The sequence below is a fragment of the Eumetopias jubatus genome, unplaced genomic scaffold (assembly GCF_037043125.1).
Source record: "Eumetopias jubatus isolate StellerSeaLion01/CBP00866 unplaced genomic scaffold, mEumJub1_p1.0 scaffold_7, whole genome shotgun sequence".
NCBI lineage: Eukaryota > Metazoa > Chordata > Mammalia > Carnivora > Otariidae > Eumetopias > Eumetopias jubatus.
Window position 1 is genome coordinate 56,968,574 of NW_028274813.1, and position 7,729 is coordinate 56,976,302.

A 7,729-nucleotide genomic window follows, 5' to 3' on the forward strand; every position below is an offset into this window, starting at 1 on the left:
TAAAACTGGAGAAATAAAGAATGAATGCTAAAGTCTAATATTTATTAATAAAAGTTTCAGAGAGAGAAAAGATGGTAAGGAAACATTTGAAGAATTGATAGTAAAGGATTCTCAGAACTATAGTATGTTGTTTTCATAAAGCTTATTTAAAAGGACAAGCTTGTATAAGAAAAAGAAATAAACTAAAAGCAACCCTTTCTAGACACACTGAAGTGAAATTTTATGAAATCAAGGATAAATGAAGCTTATAAAAGATATCAAAGATTAGCAGTCTCCAAGAGGTCGGCAAATTTGGAATTGTACCATTCCTTGGCCTCCTGAAGTTTCTTGGTAGCCATGCTTTCATACTGATGGAGTACATCACACAAGGCAGCTGTGAGGTCAGGTTTGGAAACATCCATAATGATTTGGACATGCTGGTCCTGAATCTGGGCCTGCATTTCCTGGATTTCCTCATCATGTAGTTTCTTCAAAAAGGCAACCTCTTCTTGCAAGCATTCCACTTTAAGCTCAGGGTCAAGATATGCCAAAGAAGCACTGTCAACATCCTGTCTGAAAGACGGTAGGGTGCTCTCAGCTTCCTCTCTCTGAAGCATCTCCTCCTGCAACTTCTCCTAGAGCCACATGATGTCCTCAGCCAGGGTGTCCTGCTCCACCTTGACGTGGACCTTGTCGTTGGTGAGCTGGTCCACCTGCAGGCACAGCTCCTGTATCTCCTCCTCATAGAGGTCCCCCAGGCACAACTTGCCCAGACCCTTGAGCTGCTCAAGTTAGCCCAACAGGATCTTGTTCTGCTGCTCCAGGAAGTGTGATGTAATTGACAAAGTGGTTATTCAGTTCCTGCAGCTCCACCTTCTCATTGGTGCAAGTCTTCTTGAACTCAGTGTCAATGGCATCAGCCAGCAAGAAGTATACTGAGTCCTACAGCAGATGCATGCCAGGCACACTGCTCCTCACCTTTGGGAATACCAGGACCTGCTGAATGTTAAGATGGTGCTCAACATTGGGACTACCACCTACAGGAAGCTGCTGGAAGGCGAGGAGAGCAGAATTGCTCTGCCTCTTCCAAACTTTTCTTCCCTGAACCTGAGGGAAACCAATCTGGATTTACCCCCCTTGGTTGACACTCACTCAAAAAGGATACTTCTGATTAAGACGCTTGAAACTAGAGATGGACAGATTATCAATGAAACTTCTCAGCATCACAATGACCTTGAGTGAAGTTTGCACATACTTAGTACAGCAATTATCACCAGCAAGAGTAAAAAAAATAAATCCGTATCTTAAACAGCTTCAAATGACCTTCTGCAGTTTTTCAGGAGCACAAGAAAGATTTGGAATAGGAATAACCTCTAGTTCTTAACCAACTCTCTTAAAAGATTTAGAAAAAAGTTTACAATATAATCTAGTTTATGAAGAAAACTTGTGTTAGAATATTTCTGAAAAAGTATTTTTGAATACCATTAAAACTGCTTTTTTCCAACAAGTATCAGACCAACTTGTTTCTGCTTCAATAAATCTTTGGAAACTAAAAAAAAAAAAAAAAGATATCAAAGAGATTAATACCTACAGTTAATTAATATAAGGTTGATATCTGATTTCTCTTCAACAACATTCTAGGCAATCAAAAAAGTCTTAAAAGTTGAACAAAAAAACCTTTGAAAATAAAACTATTTCTACCTGGAGTAATATTTAAATATGAGTAGTTACTGTCAGACATACATATGATTCAAAAAGTTTATCACCCAGAGACACTCTCCAAAATGATTATTAAATGATGCTAAGAAGGAAAAGAAAAATGAATCTAGAAAGAATAACAAAAGTAAAATTATTAAAATTTGCTTAATGCCCATCCAGTAATAATAGTTTTTTCCATAAAAATCCAGAACTAAAATGCCAGAGGTTAAAAATACTGGATCTACGTTGGGGAAGAAAGGAGAGAAAAGGGTAAGAATTGGAAGGGACAAAAGGAAGGGAAGTAATATTTAAAGTAAGCATGAATACAAAAATATGCTAAGGGATAGAATATACTTAATACTTTTCTTTATAATTTGAAGATAAAATAACAGAAATAATACATGTCAGGCAAATATTAACCAAAAAGAGAGAGACGAGGAAGAGGATGAGGTGGACCAGCAGCAGTAGCTGAAGGATAATGGTTAGTTTCATAATTAACATATTCTCTCCTAAGTCAATATATCAAGCAGACAAAAAATTAGAAATAAATTTATAATTCTATAATATAATTTATATCCAAGGAATAGAAAATAAAAATTTTATCACACAGTAAAAATGTTAAGAAATATTGACCACATAATAGAAAATAGTGGCTGTCTTAAGAAATTATCATAATTTTTATGTTACAGGATAAATCCTAAAAAAAGAGGGGGGAATAAATTCTTAGTTTACAATGCAATCCAATCAGAATTCTACAGTAGAATGCTAGTTTTTTGAATCGCATAGGGAGAAGGGAAACCCCCATATTCCACACAGTCACCCCTGAGTAATATAAGGATACAGAGGAAATCTGTGGAAGTTTTAGAGAGAACTCCAGTGAAATCACTACAAAACAAAATCTGTTGGGACAAACTAAAATGTACCTAACAGAAAACTTCAGAGGGTTAAAGGAAAAGAAAAGAGCTAATGTGATTAACTTTTAAAAGGTAGAAAAACTATCATAGGTGAAGAAACCATTTTGTGTTTGAAAACACATAAGATTGGTAGTGAGAAAGCACAAACTAAAATGAATATACAAATTTACATAAATAAGAAATGGTAACTACAGAAATATGGGCAGAGACTATGAGGAGGCAATTCCTAGGTGAACCATGAAGCTCAATCTCACTACTACTCAAAAGAAATGCAAACTGCAACAAGGAGAAAACATTTTTCACCCACTAGGTAGGGAAATTTTAAAAGTGTGATTACATCAATGTTTGAGGGTACGGGGAAAAGAGAAACTCATACATGCTGATGGTAAACCTATAACACAGTAGTATTAAAGAACCATTTGGTAGTTTAAGTAAAGTGAAAATGCATTTACCTGTAGGTCCTAGAAATACTCTTCTGCATATATATATCCTAAAGAAATTTGTACATAGTACAAAAGAAGGTATGTGTAAGGATATCCATTGGGGAATCCTAAGAAACAACTTAATATGCTTCAGTGAGGTCAATGGATTGATAAAATGTGGAATAACACAATATAATTGAAATATATAACAAAATATGTTTTTATCAGCTTGGATTATCTCAGACAGAAAATGCTGAGTAAAAAGGCAAGTTGCAATAGAACATGTACACTAAATTTATAATTTTTCAAAGCACATATGATACAACATTAAGTAGTACTCATATATGTAATATCTGTAAATATAGGTAGTGATGGAGGATTGGCAGGTTAAGCATTTAATTTGCGATAATGTTTTTATGATGAGAAGAAAAGGTACTGAAATGGAAGATTAAAGAAAAAAATGGAGGAAGATAAGGTAAACTGATCTAAATCTGTGTGCCTAAGATCCAGCATGATATGACTACTTAAATGAATTAAATATATGCAATATGAGCCAAGGAAAACATCTGTCTTGATAGAAAAAAAGATATATATATACACCTATCATCTAATAAAGGTCCTGGGTTTTGTTTTCTGCCTCTATTGAACTATTAAATAATTGTGAATATGACATTGACATGAATGTATAAGCTTTATATATTTATATACACACATATGCTTATGTATACCTATATACACATATATACAGTTATTTTCAGACATACATATGATTCAAATGCCATCCAAAAGAAAAAAAATGAATCTAGGAGGAAAATTAAGACATACAGAGAGTAAAAGTAAATTTTATATATGTATGAAAGTTTTTGCAATATTTTCAGCCCATATCAAACAGAAATATAACCAAACTGAGGTGCTGGTATCTCCTGATGTTCACGGAAAACACCAGCTGGTTTGCTCAAGGCTGTGTTGGTAATGGTGCATAAAAGACTACTGCCCTTAGACATCAAAATATAGGAGAATAGAAAAGTTTAGCTTAATGCAATGCAATATTTCTTAAATGAAAAACTAGAACAGTTTCAAGTCAGAAACTTTCCATGAGGGAATGGATTATGTACTACAGTGCATAAGATTTGATTAGCTACTTATGATAATGTGTTTTGTTAATTACATTCAGACAGGTGCTGAGCAGAAGTAATTAAAAAAAATAAAACTTTGAAGATTCATCTAGATTAAGGTTTAACTAATATTAATATTATTGAGATAAACATATCACATAATTATCCTGTGTGCTGCAAATGATTGATAAATAAATGAACGAATATTGGTCCCATTTCCATAAGCTTCCATGGTCCCTTTCTCTCTGCTGTTTCTTTGCTTGTGGCCAGGGACACCCATAGTCACTTCATCTCTTCTCCTGGCCTTAGATGTTGCTTCTATTGCCGCCTCATAAAATAACTCTTCTAGTCACCCTAGACTTTACATCTTAGTGTAGACTTCAAAATGTTTGTCAAGATCTGGTCTTCTGATTCAAAAGTTATAATATTTCCTATCAAGCTGAAAATTAATTAATAGGACAAAAATAGGGCACTATTAGTTTCTTACAACTTCCTATATAACTCCTGGATTATTTTTTGACTTTATATAGTCTTCATATTATAATATTTTTATTCAAATTCGTCTACAGGCTTCGTCAAAAGAAAATGGGGAAGAGGCATCACACAAGACATTCCAAATCATCCATTCTCATCAGCAGTTCCAGGTAGGTGCTCCTAAAGTATTCTGAAGCATTCTTGCTCTTCTTCCCCTAAATCTCTTTCACCTCACTAATTGCTTGGGAGTTTAAGGATTGGTAGCACAATCCCCCACCTGCTCCTGTCTCATTCTGATTGGCAGGTATCAATTCCCTAGTATAACTGATTGGGCACCAGTGCTAAAAAAAATACTAATCACATCATCTTGCCTTCAAATCCCTGAATTCCTAGAGTAACACATAAGAAATAAACACTTCCTCTTAACTTCACCATGTTGTTAAAATTAACCTATATATGTAATTAAAAAGTGTAGCTTATAGCGTCACAATAAAAGCATCATGTCCTATTGCTAAAAACAAATTTCAGAAGTGTAAATTGACTTAAAAAGCATTTAAAACATTATATTATGAAGCTTCCACATACATCTTCCCTCCATTTACTTCCCTAACACATATTCTACAATCCAGACAAACCAAATATAGTTAATTGAATATGGTATCTTATATTATTTGTCTCTGTTTTGCATTTACTATTCTTTATTCCAGTAATGCAAAGAAGTACCTTTGAAACTTTTTAGATGTTGACTCCCCAAAAGATACATATTTTAAAGATACAAGTACACAAATATGTGCATGTATGTCTGAATATATGTGTATAAGAAGAAAGTTTCAGCGGCTTGTCAGAGCGAACACCCAGAACTCCAAGATACGGTCATCCGTACCAGTGAAGGAGAAGAAACTCATGGATGTCAAACTAGGAGAGCTGCCAAGCTGAAAACTGATATGGGATTTCACCCCTAAAGGCATTGTTGGAGCATTTCAAAGAGGTTACTACCAGAATTACAAGTATGTCAATGTGAAGAAAGGGGGCATCGCTGAGATTTCTATGGTGCTGGCAGCTTATGTGCTTTTCAACCACAGTCTCCTTACAAGGAGCTCAAACATGAGCAGCTGTGCATGTACCACTGAAGAGGGCACAGTGTGGAGGAACATTCTGCATTCCTGACCATGACCTTTTCCTGGCAACCCTTGGATCCTTTCATATCCTAATTGAGAATTAACATCCAATAAAAGACAATGGGTACGGGGGGGAAAAAAAAAGAAGAATTTTCACATAAAAATCCTTAATCTTACTACCTGTGATATATCTCATAATTTCTATTCATCTATTGTTTCTTAATACTGATCATAACCTACTGGACTGATTTGACTGATTTTATGAATCCTGAAAGTGTCATGGCTGTAAACTTAGGAAGAAAAAAACACCAGCAGAATTGTCTCCTCTTTCCACTTAGGTAGATCACTCTGTGTTCTATCATCACTGTACTTAGTACATACCTATATGATAGAATTTATGCTTTATTAACATTTATTTAACCATTGCCATTATGTGCTCTTTAATTAGGGCCCTGTTCAATTCATACTTAAAAAAAAAAGATTTTATTTATTTCAGAGAGAGAATGAGCAGGGAGAAAGGGACAACCAGACTCCCTGCTGAGCAGGGAGCCCCATACAGGGCTTGATCCCAGGACGCTTAGATCGTGACCTGAGCCGAAGTCAGATACTTAACCAACTGAGCCACCCAGATACCCTCAATTCATCTTTATATCCCTTAGCAAACTTAGCACACTTAGAAAACTTAGCAGTGTTCAGCATATAAAAAGTATTCAATAAATGTTTCTTCATTAAATTTGATAATACTTAACATTCCCCAAAACTATTATTTCAAATGCCTGAAGTGGAAAAAGTTATACAACTAACATTTAGTTCAATAAAACTGTAGACTGGTGAAAGATATGCTACCATTCATTATAAAAGAGACTCTGATTAGATAACATGTGAAACAATGCTGAGCCATTTAACAGTCACCTAGTATTACGGACTGAATGTTTTTGTCCCCCCAGCTCATATGTTGAAACCCTACCTCTCAATTCAGTATCAGGGTATCAGGAGGTAGGGTCTTTGAGAGGTAATTAGGGCCAGATAAGGTCATGAGAATAGGATTAGTAATCCTTCTAAGAGTCATGAGAGAACTTGCTTCCCCTCTCTACTCTCTGTCATGTGAGGATAAAATGAGAAGTTGGCAGTGCAACCTAGAAGAGGGTTCTCACCAGAGCATGACTATGACAATACACTGATCTTGGACCTCCAATATCTATAACGGTGAGAAATAATTTCTGTGGTTTATTAAGGTACCCATTCCGTGGCATTTTGTTATAGCAGCTTGAGATATCTAAGACACCTAGAAATGGCCAAATTATCCTATTTTCAAAGAAGGCAGAAGGGTTTTTGAAGTAGTGCATCCTTATTTCCACTAAAAAATAAAATTTAGCATTTTGATGTTTAGTTAGTTAGGCTTCAATTATCTGGAATATGTTCCTGTCCATGCTGATCTTTTCTTTGAGTAGGCTAGAAAGAAAAATATATATTTGCCTCCTAATTCCTTAAAATCTTTACTCAAAAAATGCATGGATAAAAATACATTAGAGTCTGATATGTTTTAAAGCAACAAAATGATTTTTTTTAAACCTGACATAATTTTGTAAGAACATACAGACTTTTATAAAATTTCAACATTTTATTCCTAAAGCATTAAGCCTAAAAGAAATAAATATGATAAATAAAGCATTAAGCCTATATATAAGGGCAAGTAAGTGTAGTTAGAATTAAATATTGTGTTTTTTTTTTCAACATCTGGAGGATGCCACAGTTACAGTTTACCATATTCCTGCAAATTATTATGGATGAATACTTTGTGAACTCTGTAAATTCTATAACCCTTAGAGAAATTTTTACCTTTAGAAGCTGGGAGAAAAGTTTCTTAAAATGAGTCCACTGAAGTGCAAAGTTTACTTGTCACCAAGGATCAGAAATAAACATAAATGGACTAAGGAGGTGTTCTGGAAGTGAAATAAACCATTTTTCCTAATTTTTTAAATGTCAGACTAGCATAGAATATAAAGCAA

At 34.6% G+C, this 7,729-nt stretch overlaps 2 pseudogenes; one reads left to right on the forward strand and one right to left on the reverse strand.

Moving 5' to 3' along the window:
* Positions 1–257: 257 nt before the first annotated feature.
* Positions 258–4,894, reverse strand: LOC114205440 (vimentin pseudogene; annotated as a pseudogene).
* A 506-nt stretch (positions 4,895–5,400) lies between these two features.
* Positions 5,401–5,732, forward strand: LOC114205429 (ATP synthase F(0) complex subunit f, mitochondrial pseudogene; annotated as a pseudogene).
* The last annotated feature ends 1,997 nt before the right edge of the window (positions 5,733–7,729 follow it).